Source organism: Barbus barbus (genome assembly GCF_936440315.1).
Source record: "Barbus barbus genome assembly, chromosome: 49".
Classification (NCBI taxonomy): domain Eukaryota; kingdom Metazoa; phylum Chordata; class Actinopteri; order Cypriniformes; family Cyprinidae; genus Barbus; species Barbus barbus.
The window spans coordinates 1,484,354-1,506,735 of record NC_136727.1 but is presented as its reverse complement, the minus strand read 5'-3'; the positions used below and the strand labels follow the sequence as shown (position 1 = coordinate 1,506,735).

Below are 22,382 nucleotides of genomic sequence, written 5' to 3'. Positions count from 1 at the left end.
AGGAGCTTCACTGAAGGTGATTGTTGTGGGAGGAGCTTCACTGAAGATGTGATTGTTGTGGGAGGAGCTTCACTGAAGGTGGAACAGATCTGCCAAAATTAAAGATAAATCAGTTACTGAGTTTATTTTACACTAATCCACACATTTTAACAATCTATATTAACTAATTTATATTAACGATTTATGTTCACCTATCTATCTATTTGAAGCCTCTTTTTAGTGAATTCTAAATTCAATTCAAATTCACTAATTTGCAAGAAACAAATGACCTACCAAATTGAATCCAACTTAACTTGTTTATTGCGTTTTAGTTTTATCTTTTATATCAGGGGTGTCAAACTTCCGACCCTGCTCCAACACACATACTATGGAGTTTTCAATTAAGCCTGAAGGACTTGATTAGCTGGATCAGGTGTGTTTAATTAGGGTTGCATCCAAACTCTGCAGGGCTCTGGCCCTCCAGGAACTGAGTTTCACACCCGTTTTATATCAAAAATGGGTTATCACAGATAAATGAAATACATGCTTGTGGGATATTTTCATCAGAACAGTAATGTCAAAACAGTTTATCTTTTTCCTTAAGTCTGTTGACACCAATAAAACGAGCTTAATGTGGCAATTAACACATTAAAATATTATTTTTTATAATAAAATCGTACATGTTGAATATAATCTATATTCACAACATAACCACTTTATTTGTGTTAAAATGTTATATTGTTGCAAGTACATTCCATGATACCTCTCTAAGGTATGGATTACAATTTTGTTACAAATGCAATCTCTAAAACTCAATGAAATATGTATTTTAAAACAATTTTTTTTAAACTATTAACAGCTGGTAAAACTGATGTGTTAGATTGACTTAAAATATATATGCACCATTTTTGCATCCCATTTTTTTTTTCTTAAGTAAACCCAACTTGGAACAATTTTACTTAAAATAAACAAGATAATCTTTGTTATATGAACTTAAATATTTAAGGTCACTCAATGTTCTTTACTTAAAGCATGCAACATGATATAATCTACAAAGTAATTTCAAGTTGTGTTAACTTAACATTTAAACTCATTTATATAAAAAATATAATTCATATAATTAATCCAAAATAACATTTTAACTACCTTTAGAACTTCAGCTATTGGTCTGCTTACGGCACTGCTACAGTTCACTCAATCATAGTTAATAAAAAAAAAAAGTAAAGTAAAGTCGTGACGTATTGTCAAGTATGGTGACCCATACTCGAAATTGGTGCTCTGCCTTTAACCCATCCAAGTGCACACACACAGCAGTGAGTAGTGAACAAATACACACACACACACACACACACACACACACACACACCGTGAACACACACCCGGAGCAGTAATAAATGTACTTAATGTAGCACTGGGATAAAATAAACACGCTATTAAAGAACGTGGTTCACTTACACACATGAAAGTAAGCAAGCAGACAGCCTGAAGTCCTTTTAACATAATATATCCACTCAAAACAATTATTACCCAAATGAACACAGAGAGCTCAATACCTGGTACACCATACACAATGACGGTAACAATCAGCGGACAGTGTTTGAGTATGAATGAGTCATTTTTGAGTAGAAAGTGAACTCCAGATGTCACAAAACAGTAAGTTACTAAACCTAACAACAAAAGCAACCATAAAATAGTGAAAATACAACTCGAAAACAGTGACCTTTTTAATTATTCATGCCCCAGTGCATGATGGGATAATAACTTAAAGAATCCTTGTAAACAAACAATTCTAAGTAAAATATACTTATAAATTCAAACTTTAATTTCTACAAGCTTAAATTGAGTAATATTTAAATTTTTTAAGTATTGCCTGAACTAAATTAATGTAGAAATGACATTTGTTTTTATGTAGTATTTACTTCACCACAAAATCATTTTTCTCAGTGAGTGCACAGATTGTGTTTGCCCTACAGAATACAAACATGCACACATTTTAGGATGTATTGGTATTTAAAGTTTATTTCAACTGTTGTAAAGTAGAGGGACATGAAGAATGACTCGTATAATACTAGATTCAAAACTTTAGCTAGCGACTGCGTGCATATTAACAGCGTAAACATTAACCATGCAACCAAATAATATGATTAATACATTAAGTGTATTAGCTACCATAAATTAAAGAAGACATTTCTTAGAAATATCACTGATCACACGTGTATGGTTTCTCTCCAGTGTGAATCCTCTCATGTGTTTTCAGAGTTGATATCTGACTGAATCTCTTGTCGCAGTGTGAACACTTGTAAGGTTTCTCTCCGGTGTGGCTCCTCATGTGAACCATGAGATTCTGTTCGCGTTTCCAACTCTTTCCACACGGAGTACAGGTGAAAGATTTCTTGTCTCTTTTTTTCTTGAAAACTTTCTGTTTGGGTCGAGAGCGACTCAAAGGTTTTTTTCCAGTTTTGACATGATGTTTCTCCTCTTCGTTCTCGTTTTCTTCAATCGACACTGAAATCAAAGTAAAATGTTTAATTTTCAGTACATCACAGAGAAATGTGGAAGGAAAGGACATAAAAGTGATTGTTACTGTTAAAAACCTACAGTGCATTACCACATTTATACATTACAGGGCCATGTGGGTTTGGATTTACCCTTCATAATAAAAAACTTCATTCAAAAACTGCATGTTGTGTTTACTTGTGTTATCTTTGATTAATATTTAAATTTGTTTGATGATCTGAAACATTAAAGTGTGGCAAACATGCAAAAAAAATTAAAATCAGGAAGGGGGCCAACACTTTTTCACACCACTGTGTATATATATATATATATATATATATATATAGTTTGTGATTGCATTTTCTAAAGATATGTCCAGACGTGCAGTCTACCAATAACATTAGAGCGACAGAAGTAGGAACGCCCACAAGCGTCTTCACATTACAGAGTCTAGCGACATACAGTGAAAAAAATCTCTGGCGGTGTGAATGGGGCTTTAGATGACATGTTAGCGTTCGTTGGAGATATAATGCTCCATCAAGCCTGCTTGATTAATTACCAAAGAAGAATGCCAAAATTATTCAGCAAAATAAGATTTTCTTATCAAAGTGATACAATTTTGTGTTGCAAAAATGAGTACACCCTCCTGAAAATTACTAAATAAAACTAACAACAAAAAAAAAAGGTATAAGTTTAAAGCTATTTTTCATCAACAGGTAAGTATATCGAATCAAAACTTTAAAAGACAAGTAATTTCCTGACTATTAAAAGTGTTATATAGAATCATACTTCGTCTTAATGCTGGCAGCAGTGGAACCACTTTGGAGAGAACTGCCAGCTGACTTATTTCTTAGCATAAAAGAGGACAATGGTACAAGGGGAATACCAAATTATTGTTTTAAGTGTGAAAATATAGCAGAAGTAGCACCGACATTCAAAAACAATGGACTGGTGACAAAGCTCCTGAAATAATCAGGTCTTCGCTTTAAGTTTTAATTTAGTGATGAGTGAATGTTTGCTAGAAAAAGAGCAGGACAAATAACATGCAAGTGTCTCAGAAAAGCTATGAAAAAGTGACACTTTATTATTGTACGGTTGGAAGATCCAAACATGGCCCATTATAAGATTTCTAACATTTTTTTATCTGTTGGTATTTGATAGAATCCATGATGCCATGTGTCTAAACAAGATGTGCAGGACCTCCAGCAGAAATATAGGCCCACAACATCACAAATACTGCAGTATATTTCATTGTACACATGGGGTACTTTTTATCCCTGTGTTCACCAAACCCATCTTAAGTGTTTGCTGCTAAAAAGCTTATTTTTTAGTTTCATCTGATCATAGAAGCCAGTCCCATTTGAAGCTCCAGTTGTGTCTGATAACCGAATATGCAGGAGTTTGTTTTTGGATGAGCTAGGAGAATTGCTCTTGAAGGAATCCCAAACAACATGTGCTGATGTAGGTTTTTTTAAGGTTTTCTGACCCCGAGACTCAACTATTTTCTGCAATTCTCCAGCTGTGGTCCTTGGAGAATAGGGATGTGCATCTCCATAACTGATACATTGAAGATACATCTGAAGCAGCTAGCGATGCGATTCACCTCTATTACGATGCAGTGCGATTCAATTCAACACAATGCGATTCGATGCAATGGAAAAACTATGATCGCTTTTATTTCTTTGGTACAGACAGACAGCAAATCATAAATTAACTTGTGTCTTCTGACTTTTAACACCTCGAGGCCTGTTTCATAAAACAAGTTTACCAAATAGGCTAGGCTTATATCAGTTAGTCAATTTTTTTGTTTCCATAAAGAAAATTTAACAAAGATCTACCTCAGACACTGTGGCCATGCAGCCTTTCTCTCTGGTTTATAACAGCTGTACCTTTTATAGTTCGAACAGATAGCATTAGAACATCACAATCTAGCATTGCTCTTTAAAGCATTAGCAGTCACTAAACAAAGTTAAAATCACTAAATTAAAACTACATTTGAACTGCTATAAGAACCACACATTAACTCATCTGAGCTAAGTAATTAGGACTGTATTAGCATACATTTTATTTACCCATTACAATAGTCCCTTTACAGTTACTGCTATCATAAAATGCATATTTGGCATATTTTGCGCTCCTATTTTAGTGCGCATGAGCGCAGCAGTGCTCGTCCACTCGCGTAAGCCCACTCCTGACAGCAAAATGGATATATTTGCATGACTTTCTAATATTTACAGATGAAAAATATACTCGTGACATGTCACTTATGCACTGAGGAAAACAAAACGTCTCAAATGCATTAAACAGCACAAATATATTCGCTGTTTGCCATGCTGGATCGGTTTGATCCATGATCGACATTAAGGGCTGCTTAAGAATAAACGTGACAAAAAACGCACAAATTAGTTAGATTGTGTGAACTTACATTGTCCTTTATAACCGATTTAGCCCCGATTGATTTGTTAGGTTATTTCAAGTCAGGTTTTGGACTTTAATCCCTGCTTTTAATCCCCTCAGGTCTCTGTAGTGTTGTTGTGATTCGTCATATTCACGCGCAGCGGTGATGAGAGAATGCACTTGAGAAACAGTTTCGAGAGGAGAAATCTACATATAAAATATTGGTCACTTTTTAAACAACAAAAGTGTAGCGCATCCACTAGTAATTACAGGTGCTGGTCATAAAATTAGAATATCATGAAAAAAGTTGATTTAGTTCAGTAATACCATTCAAAAAGTGAAACTTGTATATTAGATTCATTCATTACAGACAGACTGATATATTTCAAATGTTTATTTACTTTAATTTTGATGATTATAACTGACAACTAATGAATGTCCCAAATTCAGTTTCTCAGAAAATTAGAATATTGTGAAAATATTGAAGACCCCTGGTGCCACACTCTAATCAGCTAATTAACTCAAAACACCTGCAAAAGCCTTTAAATGGTCTCTCAGTCTAGTTCTGTAGGCTACACAATCATGGGGAAGACTGCTGACTTGACAGTTGTCCAAAAGACGAGCATTGACACCTTGCACATGGAGGGCAAGACACAAAAGGTCATTGTTAAAGAGGCTGGCTGTTCACAGAGCTCTGTGTCCAAGCACATTAATAGAGAGGCGACGGGAAGGACAAGATGTGGTAGAAAAAAGTGTACTAGCAATAGGGATAACCGCACCCTGGAGAGGATTGTGAAACAAAACCCATTCAAAAATGTGCGGGAGATTCACAAAGAGTGGACTGCAGCTGGAGTCAGTGCTTCAAGAACCACTACGCACAGACGTATGCAAGACATGGGTTTCAGCTGTCGCATTCCTTGTGTCAAGCCACTCTTGAACAAGAGACCGCGTCAGAAGCGTCTTGACTGGACTGCTGCGGAGTGGTCCAAAGTTATGTTCTCTGATGAAAGTACATTTTGCATTTCCTTTGGAAATCAAGGTCCCAGAGTCTGGTCTGACGCTGGAGTTTGTGCTAAAGGAGCCCCGACAAAGTATTGAGTGCATAATTGAACATACTTTAAAGAGCTTGAACTTTTCTGCTTTGCAAATCCTTTTTTTGATTGATCTTAGGAAATATTCTAATATTTTGAGATACTGGATTTTGAAATTACTTTGTGTCTGAAAGCTGCAACCGTTTTTTTTTTTTTTTCAATGAAAGGAGAATATCGTGTTTTTCCGTGTGCGCTCCACCATTTCCGTCGGTGGTGCTCGAGCCCTTGATGAGGTCCGCACATCCTTTGTGCCGTCCACGCAGTCGTCATCTGCGGAAAACTCCCTGTCTACGACTGTGTGGGTTGGTTATTTTCTTAGCTAGAACATGACGACTGCGCAAATGGGGTTTTAAATGCCAGTCAGTTTTTAATGTATTTCTTATTTTGGTATTTCAGTTTCTGGGATGAAAAAAAAAAAACATACAGAATACATAATTGAAATGCGGGACGCACCTTACCTCTTTCAGGAAGCGGTACAAAGCTCCCAATTTCGGGACGGTCCCGCAAAATGCGGGACGGGTGGTCACCCTAGTCTGCATGGAAGTTTATATGTATGCGCGAGTGTTTTATGGCTGTGTATGTGCGCGCATCGAGTTTATATGTATGCGCGAGTATTTATAGGTGTGTCTGCATGGAAGTTTATTTGTATGCGCGAGTGTTTTATGGATGTGTATGGGCGCGCATCGAGTTTATATGTATGTGCGAATGTTTATAGGTGTGTCTGCATGGAAGTTTATATGTATGCGCGAGTGTTTTATGGATGTGTATGCGCGCGCATCGAGTTTATATGTATGTGCGAATGTTTATAGGTGTGTCTGCATGGAAGTTTATATGTATGCGCGAGTATTTATAGGTGTGTCTGCATGGAAGTTTATATGTATGCGCGAGTATTTATAGGTGTGTCTGCATGGAAGTTTATTTGTATGCGCGAGTGTTTTATGGATGTGTATGGGCGCGCATCGAGTTTATATGTATGTGCGAATGTGCGAGTAGCTATTTATAGGTGTGTCTGCATGGAAGTTTATATGTATGCGCGAGTATTTATAGGTGTGTCTGCATGGAAGTTTATATGTATGCGCAAGTGTTTTATGGATGTGTATGCGCGCGCATCGAGTTTATATGTATGTGCGAATGTTTATAGGTGTGTCTGCATGGAAGTTTATTTGTATGCGCGAGTGTTTTATGGATGTGTATGCGCCCATCGAGTTTATATGTATGTGCGAATGTTTATAGGTGTGTCTGCATGGAAGTTTATTTGTATGCGCGAGTGTTTTATGGATGTGTATGCGCGCGCATCGAGTTTATATGTATGTGCGAATGTTTATAGGTGTGTCTGCATGGAAGTTTATATGTATGCGCGAGTAGCTATTTATAGGTGTGTCTGCATGGAAGTTTATATGTATGCGCGAGTGTTTTATGGATGTGTATGCGCGCGCATCGAGTTTATATGTATGTGCGAATGTTTATAGGTGTGTCTGCATGGAAGTTTATATGTATGCGCGAGTATTTATAGGTGTGTCTGCATGAAAGTTTATTTGTATGCTCGAGTGTTTTATGGATGTGTATGCGTGCGCATCGAGTTTATATCTATGTGCGAATGTTTATAGGTGTGTATGCATGAAGTTTATTTGTATGCACGAGTGTTTTATGGATGTGTATGCGCGCGCATCGAGTTTATATGTATGTGCGAATGTTTATAGGTGTGTCTGCATGGAAGTTTATATGTATGCGCGAGTGTTTTATGGATGTGTATGCGCGCATGGAGTTTATATGTATGTGCGAATGTTTATAGGTGTGTCTGCATGGAAGTTTATATGTCTGCGCGAGTATTTATAGGTGTGTCTGCATTAGGGTGACCACCTGGCCTTAGATCTGTTGCGGGACAGTAGATGTGATTTTGCGGGACAATGCGGGACACGTGTGAGACAGATACATTTACTACTGTTATGTTATTTAAATACTGATTTACATTACATCCGTTGTCTTGTGTGCCGATTTATGTTTCTGCCGATGGATGCCCATTGCCCACACTCCAAGTTGCGCTTCTGGCAACATTAAATCCAGGAGAGAGTATAAGTTTTGAGCTTGCACACGTAGCCCTAATGTCTGATCGAGAGAGAGCGCGCATCTGTTTTGTGTGAGAGTGAAGAGAATCCTGCAAACAGAGACATTTGTTGCATTCTCGCATTACAAGAATGCGCTCTGGACACTTTTCATTAAAATAACGCCATAGAAACCGCCTCAAATGAACTATTAAAATGAGAAGAAAGTTGTGTCTGAAAGCTGCAACCGTTTTTTTTTTTCTATGAAAGGAGAATATCGTGTTTTTCCGTGTGCGCTCCACCATCTCCGTCGGTGGTGCTCGAGCCCTTGATGAGGTCCGCACATCCTTTATGCCGTCCACGCAGTCGTCATCTGCGGAAAACTCCCTGTCTACGACTGTGTGGGTTGGTTATTTTCTTAGCTAGAACATGACGACTGCACAAATGGGGTTTTAAATGCCAGTCAGTTTTTAATGTATTTCTTATTTTGGTATTTCAGTTTCTGGGATGAAAAAAAAAAAACATACAGAATACATAATTGAAATGCGGGACGCACCTTACCTCTTTCAGGAAGCGGTACAAAGCTCCCAATTTCGGGACGGTCCCGCAAAATGCGGGACGGGTGGTCACCCTAGTCTGCATGGAAGTTTATTTGTATGCTCGAGTGTTTTATGGATGTGTATGCGCGCGCATCGAGTTTATATCTATGTGCGAATGTTTATAGGTGTGTCTGCATGGAAGTTTATATGTATTCGAGAGTGTTTTATGGATGTGTATGCGCGTGCATCGAGTTTATATGTATGTGCGAATGTTTATAGGTGTGTCTGCATGGAAGTTTATTTGTATGCGCGAGTGTTTTATGGATGTGTATGCGTGCGCATCGAGTTTATATGTATGTGCGAATGTTTATAGGTGTGTCTGCATGGAAGTTTATAGGTATGCGCGAGTATTTATAGGTGTGTCTGCATGGAAGTTTATTTGTATGTGCGAATGTTTATAGGTGTGTCTGCATGGAAGTTTATTTGTATGCGCGAGTGTTTTATGGATGTGTATGCGCGCGCATCGAGTTTATATGTATGTGCGAATGTTTATAGGTGTGTCTGCATGGAAGTTTATATGTATGCGCGAGTATTTATAGGTGTGTCTGCATGGAAGTTTATATGTATGCGCGAGTAGCTATTTATAGGTGTGTCTGCATGGAAGTTTATATGTATGCGCGAGTATTTATAGGTGTGTCTGCATTGAAGTTTATTTGTATGCACGAGTGTTTTATGGATGTGTATGCGCGCGCATCGAGTTTATATGTATGTGCTAATGTTTATAGGTGTGTCTGAATGGAAGTTTATATGTATGCGCGAGTAGCTATTTATAGGTGTGTCTGCATGGAAGTTTATATGTATGCGGGAGTGTTTTATGGATGTGTATGCGCGCGCATCGAGTTTATATGTATGTGCGAATGTTTATAGGTGTGTCTGCATGGAAGTTTATTTGTATGCTCGAGTGTTTTATGGATGTGTATGCGCGCGCATCGAGTTTATATCTATGTGCGAATGTTTATAGGTGTGTCTGCATGGAAGTTTATATGTATGCGCGAGTAGCTATTTATAGGTGTGTCTGCATGGAAGTTTATATGTATGCGAGAGTGTTTTATGGATGTGTATGCGCGCGCATCGAGTTTATATGTATGTGCGAATGTTTATAGGTGTGTCTGCATGGAAGTTTATATGTATGCGCGAGTATTTATAGGTGTGTCTGCATGGAAGTTTATTTGTATGCTCGAGTGTTTTATGGATGTGTATGCGCGCGCATCGAGTTTATATGTATGTGCGAATGTTTATAGGTGTGTCTGCATGGAAGTTTATATGTATGCGCGAGTATTTATAGGTGTGTCTGCATGGAAGTTTATATGTATGCGCGAGTAGCTATTTATAGGTGTGTCTGCATGGAAGTTTATATGTATGCGCGAGTATTTATAGGTGTGTCTGCATTGAAGTTTATTTGTATGCACGAGTGTTTTATGGATGTGTATGCGCGCGCATCGAGTTTATATGTATGTGCTAATGTTTATAGGTGTGTCTGAATGGAAGTTTATATGTATGCGCGAGTAGCTATTTATAGGTGTGTCTGCATGGAAGTTTATATGTATGCGGGAGTGTTTTATGGATGTGTATGCGCGCGCATCGAGTTTATATGTATGTGCGAATGTTTATAGGTGTGTCTGCATGGAAGTTTATTTGTATGCTCGAGTGTTTTATGGATGTGTATGCGCGCGCATCGAGTTTATATCTATGTGCGAATGTTTATAGGTGTGTCTGCATGGAAGTTTATATGTATGCGCGAGTATTTATAGGTGTGTCTGCATGGAAGTTTATATGTATGCGGGAGTGTTTTATGGATGTGTATGCGCGCGCATGGAGTTTATATGTATGTGCGAATGTTTATAGGTGTGTCTGCATGGAAGTTTATATGTATGCGCGAGTATTTATAGGTGTGTCTGCATGGAAGTTTATTTGTATGCGCGAGTGTTTTATGGATGTGTATGCGCGCGCATCGAGTTTATATGTATGTGCGAATGTTTATAGGTGTGTCTGCATGGAAGTTTATATGTATGCGCGAGTATTTATAGGTGTGTCTGCATTAGGGTGACCACCTGGCAATAGATCTGTTGCGGGACAGTAGATGTGATTTTGCGGGACAATGTGGGACACCTGTGAGACAGATACATTTACTACTGTTATGTTATTTAAATACTGATTTACATTACATACGTTGTCTTGTGTGCCGATTTATGTTTCTGCCGATGGATGCCCATTGCCCACACTCCAAGTTGCGCTTCTGGCAACATTAAATCCAGGAGAGAGTATAAGTTTTGAGCTTGCACACGTACACTGTAAAACTTTACTGTAAATTTACAGGCATTTTCTAACAGTATTATACTGTATTTTTATAAAACAGTAGCATTCTGTATATTTTACAGAATGTCTGTAAATATACAGAAGTTTTCTGTTTTCAGCCCGCTAAATTTGTAATACAGTACCATACTGTAAACGCATTGCATTGTGGGATATATTTATTTCGCGCTCAATTCAAATGTGATGTGATCTCCAAAGAAGAAGAAATGTGAACAGTGTATTACAGGCAAACTAGATTCGTCAGCGGGAATTAATTGAACAAAATAATTATTCGCGTTATTAAGATAAGCCAGTGGTTTGTGAATCTGTGCGTAGATTTTAAGCTTTGTGAGCTTCGTTTCGCGTTTCAAGCGTTAGTGCCTGTGACGCAGCAAACAATGGACGACGCTGCCTGAGCAGACGCGGAGATAATTTGTCATCTGAATCATCTAACCTGTGCCTGAGATGATGCTAATCGACTGGAGCATGAGAAGATGGATTAATGTTCGACTAAGTATCGATACGGTAAGCTTGTCTTTTTTTCATTCACATTTCTACATTGTTTCCACGCATGGTTTGATTTTGGGAACGTTAAACTTAACTTAAATCCCGAGTTAGCAATTCACTTGGGTAAAATTGGTTTTATATTCGCACATTCACAACATTCACATATTTCCGCGTTCAATAACTTTCTAATTATTTGTGCAATAAAGTTATTTTTGCGGACTAAGCCAGAGCGCGCACACACACGTCACACACCGGATGCGTGCGCGCACTCAGATCACTTGGACATGGTTGTGTACAAGAGGTAAAAAACTGTATAAATACTGTTCATTTTCTCACACAAACCGCTCGTTTCGTGTCTTAGGCCATCAATGTGTAGTTACGATGGGGAATTGTTTAATTTGGATTTCTCTGTGCATGTACTTTTTCCCTCTTATAGAGACAGCGACCTATACCTGCCATTATATGACTGACAAGCTAGAACGGTTTGACCTAAACATATCAAAATTGGATCTACTGAAGAAAAAAAGACACCTACATCTTGGATGCCCTTGGGGTAAGCTGATAGATACCAAATTTTAATTTCAAAGTGAACTATCCCTTTTAAGATGTTTATGCACACCTTCCTTTAATCCAACAATCAAAAACAACTTAAATAGCAAATAAGACACACATTCACATGACCTGCTTCTGATTATTATTTTTTTATTATTATTTTTCAGGCTGAACAATCTGATGAAGATCCGGTGCTAATGTAAGTGCTTCCCATTTGTAGTCCATGTTAAAAAATGTCAGTTCTATGATCGTGCTTTTTAATGTGTTATAATTTTGCCAGCACATGAAAATCCATAGTCATGTTCCTAATGCTTATTTCAAAAGTAGTATTCCTGATTGCTTCCATGTCTTCCATGGTCCTATAGCTGCTCCCACACTTGCAGAAATTAGATGGTCTTACCCTTCAAGCAGATGTAAGTAGAGATTACTTAAAGCATGTTGCAAATAAATGTGATTTGTTATGTCTTGGTTCTGTTAGTGATGGTTGTGCTGTCTTCTTAAAAATTGTTTCAGGTATTCACCACTCAATCTGATGTCCAGCAGTGTCTACATTTGCCAGAGAACACAACCTATAATTCTTGGTAAGTAAACAGTAAAGGTTTAGTACACCCTAAAATGAACATTAAGTCATCATTAACACTATGGAAGCATATGGGTAGCAAAATTCAGTTAGAAATAATTTCAAATTCAGTTAGTAATATGCAAAATGGCAATGCATTTCTGTATTTTAATTGACATTTTACCCTAAATATGTGCAAAGTTTAGTGCAAAATGAAAATGGAAATTCAGTTATATAATTTACATATGATATTTTCTACAATTGTGCATCCTGTTGCCAAGCCCTGCCTTGATGTAGCCTAAAGATTGACAGGTCGGGGTGTGTTGCATTTTCAAATACATTTCTAATCCATTTTCAAATCCACATTGACTTTATATTCATCATGGGGTATTAAATGAAAATGCAATTGAAACGTCTTATATACAAGTGTCAATGCATTTAAGAAAAATAAAAGATATTTTAAATTACAATTTTTCTACCTTTTTACTGCACCTTTGGATCAGAATGCATTCTGAAATTACAATTATCATGTGGTATTATGATGTAAAAACAGTTTTTGCTTGGACATGTTAAACATCTAATCAATTTGGGTAATACATTTTAATTTCCATTTTGCAACTTATAAAGCATTAAAATGTTTTTAATTTGTGTATTAAAACTAGTGTAGGAAATGGCAAATGTAAATTTTATAATTTAAATAAAATTTATGTGATATACAATAAAATACATATGTGCACTAAATATTGCACATATGTATAAGAAAATGTAAATTGAAATATATCACCATTTTACGTATTGCATTTCAATTGAATTTTGCTACCCATATGCTTCCATGCACCCTGGTGTTGTTCTAATGCCCTATGACCTTCTTTGTTTTTTGGACCACTAAAGGAGAATAATACAAATTTAAAAAAAAAAAGCCTGCTCACGCTTGTCCATATAATGGCAGCGATAGTGACCAGCATCAAGATACAATAGTATCACAGAATGTTCACATGCAACATGTCATGTATTCCAAGTGTTCCGAGGGAATGCAATATTGTTTAATGAAAATCCTGACACTGACATTGGTCTTTTGTGCTCGACTGTGCATTCATGAGATACTATTATTATGCAGTTCACAGCTATAGTTGTGAACCCTGTAAATGGGATTTCCCTGCACATATTTCAGATTTAGTTTAACAGTTATGTTGAGTTGAACTATGTATAGACAACTAAACAGAACCGCAATGGAACCCACAATAGTTTATTTGAAGTATTTTCTTTCTTTTTTTATTTTCAGGTCAATCTCTAAGCAACCAGCGGTAAATGTTGAGCAGCCCAACTTTGTCTCTGGCCTTGCAGTGCTGTTTGTATTATTGTATGATTTCAACCTCCAGTATCAGGAAGAGGTGGCATGCACCCTTGCGACTGAGGTTAGCATATTTGCCATTGATATATATATGATAGAGTGAATTGTCACTAACTTGTTTTGACAGTATTTGTAAAGTACTTAAGTATATTTTAACAAATATTTTATACAGTTGATTAAAGAGCTGAATGACATATTGCATATTTAACATTATCATGTAGTCATGTAATCACTATTAAAATGAGAAGAAAGTCGTGTCTGAAAGCTGCAACCGTTTTTTTTTTTTTTTCAATGAAAGGAGAATATCGTGTTTTTCCGTGTGCGCTCCACCATTTCCGTCGGTGGTGCTCGAGCCCTTGATGAGGTCCGCACATCCTTTGTGCCGTCCACGCAGTCGTCATCTGCGGAAAACTCCCTGTCTACGACTGTGTGGGTTGGTTATTTTCTTAGCTAGAACATGACGACTGCGCAAATGGGGTTTTAAATGCCAGTCAGTTTTTAATGTATTTCTTATTTTGGTATTTCAGTTTCTGGGATGAAAAAAAAAAAACATACAGAATACATAATTGAAATGCGGGACGCACCTTACCTCTTTCAGGAAGCGGTACAAAGCTCCCAATTTCGGGACGGTCCCGCAAAATGCGGGACGGGTGGTCACCCTAGTCTGCATGGAAGTTTATATGTATGCGCGAGTGTTTTATGGATGTGTATGCGCGCGCATCGAGTTTATATGTATGTGCGAATGTGTCTGCATGGAAGTTTATTTGTATGCGCGAGTATTTATAGGTGTGTCTGCATGGAAGTTTATATGTATGCGCGAGTATTTATAGGTGTGTCTGCATGGAAGTTTATATGTATGCGCGAGTGTTTTATGGATGTGTATGCGCGCGCATCGAGTTTATATGTATGTGCGAATGTTTATAGGTGTGTCTGCATGGAAGTTTATATGTATGCGCGAGTAGCTATTTATAGGTGTGTCTGCATGGAAGTTTATATGTATGCGCGAGTGTTTTATGGATGTGTATGCACGCGCATCGAGTTTATATGTATGTGCGAATGTTTATAGGTGTGTCTGCATGGAAGTTTATATGTATGCGCGAGTAGCTATAGGTGTGTCTGCATTAGGGTGACCACCTGGCAATAGATCTGTCGCGGGACAGTAGATGTGATTTTGCGGGACAATGCGGGACACGTGTGAGACAGATACATTTACTACTGTTATGTTATTTAAATACTGATTTACATTACATCCGTTGTCTTGTGTGCCGATTTATGTTTCTGCTGATGGATGCCCATTGCCCACACTCCATGTAAGAGCCAATTTAAAGCAATGTGTGTTCTGTCCATAAGGGGGCATTGTGACACTTGTATAAAAGCCACACCTGGTTAATTGGAGGGTTATGTTTGGTGGCAGGAGAGCAAACAGTTTTTGACCGTGATCGAGTTATCCTGTTCACTAGGTTATTGGGTTAAATGGCTATATTGTGTTGGACTGAGCTTAATGCATAATCATGCAATATGGACTATGGACAGTGTGTTGCTATCTGCAAGGTATGAAATACACATTTGTATGTTATAAAGGAAAAGAAGAGCTCACATGAAGAATGACAAGAAATGTTTTGGATGAAGAGCAATAAAGAACAATGTTAGCATTTTAACATCTGTGTGCATGGATTTAATTGGTACGCGTTAATTACTTGCTCACTTCTACCATCAACATCGGCGGCTTTGTGGAAGGTCGTAACATTAGTCAAAAACTTTGCTTGGAAAATAAGTGAGCATAGCATAAGGACTTTACTAGAAGGATCGCTACAAGTGGACAGTGGGCCGCACATGGACGCCACTTTTGGAGACAGCTGCTTCTTTGATCGTGAGTTTCCAAGGCAGTATGGATTTGCTTCGTGGACACGGATTTGCTGTGGAAACCGGATCATGACTCTCGAGTTGTGGAATAGCTGTTGTTGCTGATGGATTCGTGTTGGATTTCCTTCACTGTTCCTGATGGTTGCGATGAGGGACATCTCATTGTCGCTGGATTTAAAGGTACTGTCGCAGCAACAAATGTTAAATGGCCATAGCTTCCGTGTGCACAAATTATGTGTAAATCCAATGCATTGGTAGCAAATGGTTAAAAGCATTTTTCTCTTTGCTCGGGGTAAATATTGTGTGTAAAATGGATGAGCAGTGTTTAAATGCGGAGACGTCCGCTGCACCAAATGAACCGCTTTGTAGTGAAAAGGAGCCTGCGAGGCCAAAAAGGGTGGTCCCACTTACAGCAAAGGCTTTGGTGGAAAGGCTTGATTCATTGCAAGCTCTAAGGAAAGCAAAACTGAACAAAGCAAGCAAAATGATAGAGACTATTAAAAGGTTGATGGAAGATAATAAAGAGTATGGGTCTGAGGTACGAAGTGTATTTGGAAATCTCAATAAGTTATGTTTAGAGGCTCAGGAAGTACATGAATCCTTATTGACTTTGTTGCCTGATAATGAAATTGAGAAACATGATGTATGGTTTAAGGCAAAAATGATTTCTAAGAATGATTTTATTGAACATGTAAATGTATGGTTGTCCACACCTGTAACATGTCAGGAAGCCTCAGAGGGGGTTACTGATGTGAATGATGAGGTGGTCCCAGAAGACAGTGTTTCAAATGTTTCAAAGGGTGCTACTGCCTATAGTAGGCACAGTTCAAACAGCAGTGGTTCTTCCACTGTATCTGCTCGTGTACAGGCCGAGGCAGAGAGAGCTGCATTTGGCACGTGCTGAGGCATTGAAAAATAAACATGCAATTGAAACACAGCAGGAGGAATTGAGGAAACAGAAGGAACGATTGGAATTAGATGCTGAAATTGCAGCATCCACTGCAAAAATTGCTGTTTTGAGTGCTGTTGACAGCTTTAGCAAATGTTCACGTTCTGGTAGTTCTCATTCTAAAGGGAAAGTAACACACGGCCAAGCATCAAAGGATGTGACAGGAAATGGAATTTTTGATTCAACAAGGTCAAAGATATTAAATCCACGAGCTACTGCATATGTGCCAATGGGTCAAATATCAGTGGGTACAGCTGATGCTACCTCTAACATTCCATCTCAATCAGCTGATGCTACCTTTAACATTCAATCTCAATCAGCTGATGCTACCTCTAACATTCCATCTCAATCAGCTGATGCTACCTTTAACATTCAATCTCAATCAGCTGATGCTACTTCTAAAATTCCATCACAGTCAACAAAGATGTGGCACAAAGGGAGATTGAACAGCCATGATGGCAGTACTCACCAACATCAGGATTCACGTTACTTTGTACAACAATACAGCGGTAAAATGACAACATCCCAACCTGTGGACTCCCTTTTAAATCAAAATTCACCTCTATATGAGATTCTGAAGAGGCAAGAGGAGTTGACTACACACTTGGTATACCAGGTTCAGAGTAACACACTTCCCAAAAAAGAGATTCCAGTTTTTGATGGAAAACCACTCCATTATATACCATTCATAAAGGCATTTGAACATTGTGTTGAGGAAAAGGCTTGCAGTAAAAGAGATTGTTTATATTTCTTAGAACAGTTTACTTCAGGACAGTCAAGAGAACTGGTTCAGAGTTGTCAACATCTTGATCCAGAAGTGGGATATTCCCTAGCCAAGAAGCTCTTGAAGGAGCAATTTGGTAATGAGTGTAAGATTGCCGCTGCATATATGGAAAAGGCTTTGAGTTGGCCATCATTAAAGAATGAGGATGCCCAAAGTTTACATGCATATTCATTGTTTCTGCGCGCATGCTGTAATATTATTGATGACAATTCCTATATGCAAGAGCTTAACATGCCAAATAATATGAGAACTGTGGTGATGAAGCTACCTTTCAAGTTGAGAGAGCGTTGGAGAGAAAAGGCTTGTGAGATAATGGAGTTAAACCAAGGTAGAGCTAAATTCTCTGACATTGTGGACTTCATTGAACGACAGGCAAAGATGGCATCCGATCCTGTCTTTGGATGTATTCAGGACAAACAACTAAGTTTGGTGAAGCCAAACAAGACTTTCAAGGGAAATAGTTTTGCTACAAATGTTACTACATCAAGTTTAAAGAGGCATGTAACATCACAACAAAGAGATCATTCAGTGCACAAGACCAATGAGAAAAGATCCTGCTTGTTCTGTTCTGGTAACCATATCTTGGAAAAGTGTGATGCCTTTAATAAAAGGTCACAGCGAGAAAAGCTGGACTTTTTGAAAGGAAAAGGAGTTTGCTTCAGTTGTTTGAAGGCTGGACATGTAAGCAAGGAATGTGATGATCGCCTTGTATGTGAAGTTTGCAGTCAGACACATCCTTCAGTATTGCACATAAATCGCAAGTTAGTTGTGGAGGATAAAGGGCAAAAGCACAGTCTATCGTCTGCACAAACTTGTGGACATACAGGGGCTGGTAATGAAAGGTGCTTGCTGTCGATAATTCCAGTGCAAGTAAAATCAGCCAAAGGAGACAAACTGATTCAAACATATGCTTTTCTAGATCCAGGGAGTTCAGCTACATTTTGTTCGGAGCAGTTGGTAAATGAACTGAACATTAGAGGTAAAAGGATCAACATTTGTTTGCGTACCATGGGACAAGAGCAGTCTGTGTCTTGCAATGTTGTTACTGGCTTGGAGATTAGTGGTGTTAATAGTGATTGTTTCTTTTCCCTTCCTGAAGTGTACACTCAGAAAAAAATGCCTGTCAACTCAGACAACATTATAACACAAGAAGAAATATCCAAGTGGCCATACCTTGATAGAGTGAAAGTTACACACATTGAAGCTAATGTTGATTTATTGATTGGAGCCAATGCTTCCCAAGTAATGGAGCCATGGGAGGTAATAAATAGCTATGGTAATGGACCATATGCCATTAGAACCCTATTGGGGTGGGTAGTTAATGGACCTTCAGAAAGGAGCATTGATTTGGAGAAGAATACTGGTATACCTTCCGTTACTGTCAATAGGATTTCTGTAGGAAGGCTTGAGGAATTGCTTCAATATCAGTATAATCATGACTTTAGTGAAAACAACGTTGATGAGAAGGAACTTTCCAGAGAGGATCAGAGGTTTTTGAAAATAATGGACGAGTCTACAAAGGTACACGATGGACATTATAGCCTTCAGTTACCTTTTCGAGATAAGAATGTGGTATTACCTAACAACTTGTGTGTCGCAAAGCAAAGATGTAATGGTTTGAAAAGGAAACTTGAAAGGAACCCACAGCTGCATGAGGAATATACACGTTTTCTTTCTGATGTTCTGGATAAAGGCTATGCTGAGAGAGTGCCAGAAGACCAGTTAGATCGTGATGATGGTAAGGTTTGGTATGTTCCACATCATGGAGTTTTCCATTCAAGGAAAGGAACACTGAGGGTTGTATTTGATTGTGGGGCAACATTTAAGAATACATCACTCAAACAACTTTTGCAAGGTCCTAACCTTACAAATTCACTTTTGGGAGTTCTGATACGATTCAGGCAGGAACCAATAGCTTTAATGGCCGACATTCAAGCTATGTTTCATCAGGTCAAGGTGTCGGAAGGGGATGTTGATTTGCTCCGATTTCTGTGGTGGCCTGATGGAGACTTGGAAAAGGAAGTGTCTACATACCGAATGATAGTTCACCTGTTCGGAGCCGTATCTTCTCCAAGTTGCGCATGTTATGCATTGAGGCAAACGGCAAAGGACAATCAATCACTTTTTTCAGCAGAGGTGATTAAAACAGTCTTTGAAAGTTTTGATGTGGATGATTGTTTAAAGAGTGTCTCCTCGTTGGAGGTAGCAGTCGCCATGGTACAGGACCTTACTGCTCTTTGTCAAAAGGGTGGTTTTTGTTTGACCAAGTGGAGCAGTAACAGTCGAAAGGTGTTGCAATTAGTTCCAGAGCAAGCCAGAAGTAAGGATATCCAATGTTTGGATCTAGATCAAGATAAATTACCAGTGGAAAGAACTTTGGGTCTTCGGTGGTGCACAGAAGCTGATGTTTTTCAATTTAGAATGCAGCCTAAATCCCAACAATGTTCACGAAGAGGAATTTTGTCTACAGTCTGTTCTGTGTATGATCCTATGGGATTTCTGGCTCCTATTATGTTATCTGCCAAGTTACTTCTACAGGAATTGTGTAGGCAGAATTTGAGTTGGGATGAGAATATACCCCCAGTACTTCAGACATGGTGGAATAGTTGGATTTCTGAGTTGGATAAGGTCGCAGAGTTTCAAGTGGACCGATGCATAATACCTGCAGACTTTGGAAAAATCAAGCATGTCTGTTTACATCATTTCTCAGATGCATGTGAAAAAGGATATGGTGTGGTTACTTATCTCAAGTTGATCAACCGTAACAACAGAGTTCATGTGACATTCTTGCTCGGTAAGGCCAGACTGGTGCCTCTTAAACCGATAACCATTCCTCGTTTGGAACTAACAGCAGCTGTACTTGCTGTGAAAGTTGATCACATGCTGAGAAAGGAGCTACGACTTCTATTGGAGAATTCAGTTTTTTGGACTGATAGTCAGACTGTGCTCAAATACATAAAAAATGAGGACAAGCGCTTTCTGACTTTTGTGGCGAACAGAGTCTCTTATATAAGAGACAGGACACTACCTCAACAATGGAAATATGTGTCTACAAAGGAGAATCCTGCAGATGACGCATCACGTGGAAAGCAGATCAAAACGTTTATGAAAAACAAGAGATGGATTAAGGGACCTAATTTCCTTTGGACTGCAGAGGATTATCAACCACCTATGGAAGAGGAAACTAGTATTCAGGAAGATGATCCAGAGATCAAACAAAAAACTAAGGTAAATTCTGTTATTCTGAAAATGGCACAAAATCCCACAAATTATTTTATCACCTACTTTTCAGAATGGAGGAAACTGAAAGTGGCTGTTGCTTGGGTACTTAAGTTCAAGAAACTGTTGAAAGAGCTATGTCTTAAAAGGAAAGAACTACTAGCTTTGGGAAAGGATTGTAATGTTACCACATCTATTATAGATGATCAAATGAATTCTTTCAAGGCAACTCAGGGTGGACAGTCTTTGTCATTGGAGGATATTTTTGAAGCTGAAATGGTTGTTGTTTGCTTTAGTCAGCAACAAAGGTTTCAAAATGAAATCGAGCAACTGAAGAGAGGCTCTAATGGAATCAAGAAGGATAGCAGCCTATATAGACTGGATCCTGTGTTGGATGGTGAACTTTTGCGGGTAGGGGGAAGACTCAGGAGGTCAAGTATGCCCATTGAATTCAAACATCCTATTATACTGAGTAAGAATCACCATATCTCACAACTTTTGCTTCGTGACATTCATGAGCAATTGGGACATTCAGGCAGGAATCACATGTTATCCAAGTTAAGACAAACATATTGGATTACGAATGCCAGTACTGCTGCAAGAAAGGTTATTTCAAAATGTGTTGTATGTAGACGCAATAGAGGTAAAACGGGAAATCAGAAGATGTCAGACCTTCCTCTTGAACGAATTACCCCTGATCTTCCACCTTTTACAAACACTGGAGTTGATTATTTTGGTCCCCTTGTAGTAAAAAGAGGTCGTAGTTGCGTAAAGAGATACGGTGTAATCTTTACCTGCATGGCAACTAGAGCAGTGCATTTGGAAGTAGCTTACTCCTTAGACACTGATGGATGCATAAATGCTTTAAGGAGATTTATTGCTCGAAGAGGCCAAGTGGTTCACATCAGATCAGACAATGGAACAAATTTCTCTGGTGCCAACAGAGAATTGAAAGAATCGCTCTCTGCATGGAATAAACAGCAAATTGAAAAGGAGTTAATTCAGTTAGGAGTAAAATGGAGCTTTAATCCACCAGCAGGATCCCATTATGGAGGAGCATGGGAACGGATTATTCGTATGGTGAGAAATATTCTCTGTTCTGTACTTCGTCAACAGGTATTGGATGATGAATCATTCCATACTATTTTATGTGAGGTGGAATCCATTTTAAATGACCGTCCGATCACCAAAATTTCTAATGATCCAAATGATCTTGAAGCCCTTACACCTAACCATCTTCTTATGAAAGGCAAGCCTGCTTTACCGCCAGGTCTCTTTGAAAAATCAGACCTATATGTGAAAAGAAGATGGAAACCGGTTCAGTATTTAGCTGACCTTTTCTGGAAAAGGTGGATCAGGGAATATCTACCTCTGTTACAACAACGTCAAAAATGGACAAAGGAACGACAAAGTTTTGTTCCAGGAGATATTGTTCTTGTACTGGATCCCACTGCCCCTCGTGGTTCATGGCCACTTGGTAGAGTACTTGAAACGTTTCCAGATCATAAAGGTCTAGTACGTACCGTAAAGATTAAAACTAAAAGTAGTATTTTGGAACGACCTGTTGGAAAGATTAGCCTTTTATTGGAGATAAATGACTAATGTGAATGAGGTAATTAAATTTGAGCAAATGTCTGTATATGTTGCTTTAACTTTTCTGGCTCTTTTATAAATAATTGTGTAATTGTTATGTCTTACTGCC

The 22,382-nt window shown here is 38.4% G+C and overlaps 2 long non-coding RNA genes across 2 annotated transcripts in view; both read right to left on the bottom strand.

The window, feature by feature from the left end:
• The window catches only part of LOC306867820, a 307,945-nt gene that overhangs the window by 32,870 nt on the left and 252,693 nt on the right, over positions 1–22,382 (bottom strand). The gene's annotated exons all lie outside the window — the stretch shown is intronic.
• LOC306867819 lies at positions 11,428–13,039 on the bottom strand. The gene is made up of 2 exons (XR_013784062.1): positions 12,928–13,039; positions 11,428–12,857 (listed from the first exon to the last, which is right to left on the bottom strand). It is a non-coding gene; the product is annotated as an uncharacterized lncRNA (long non-coding RNA).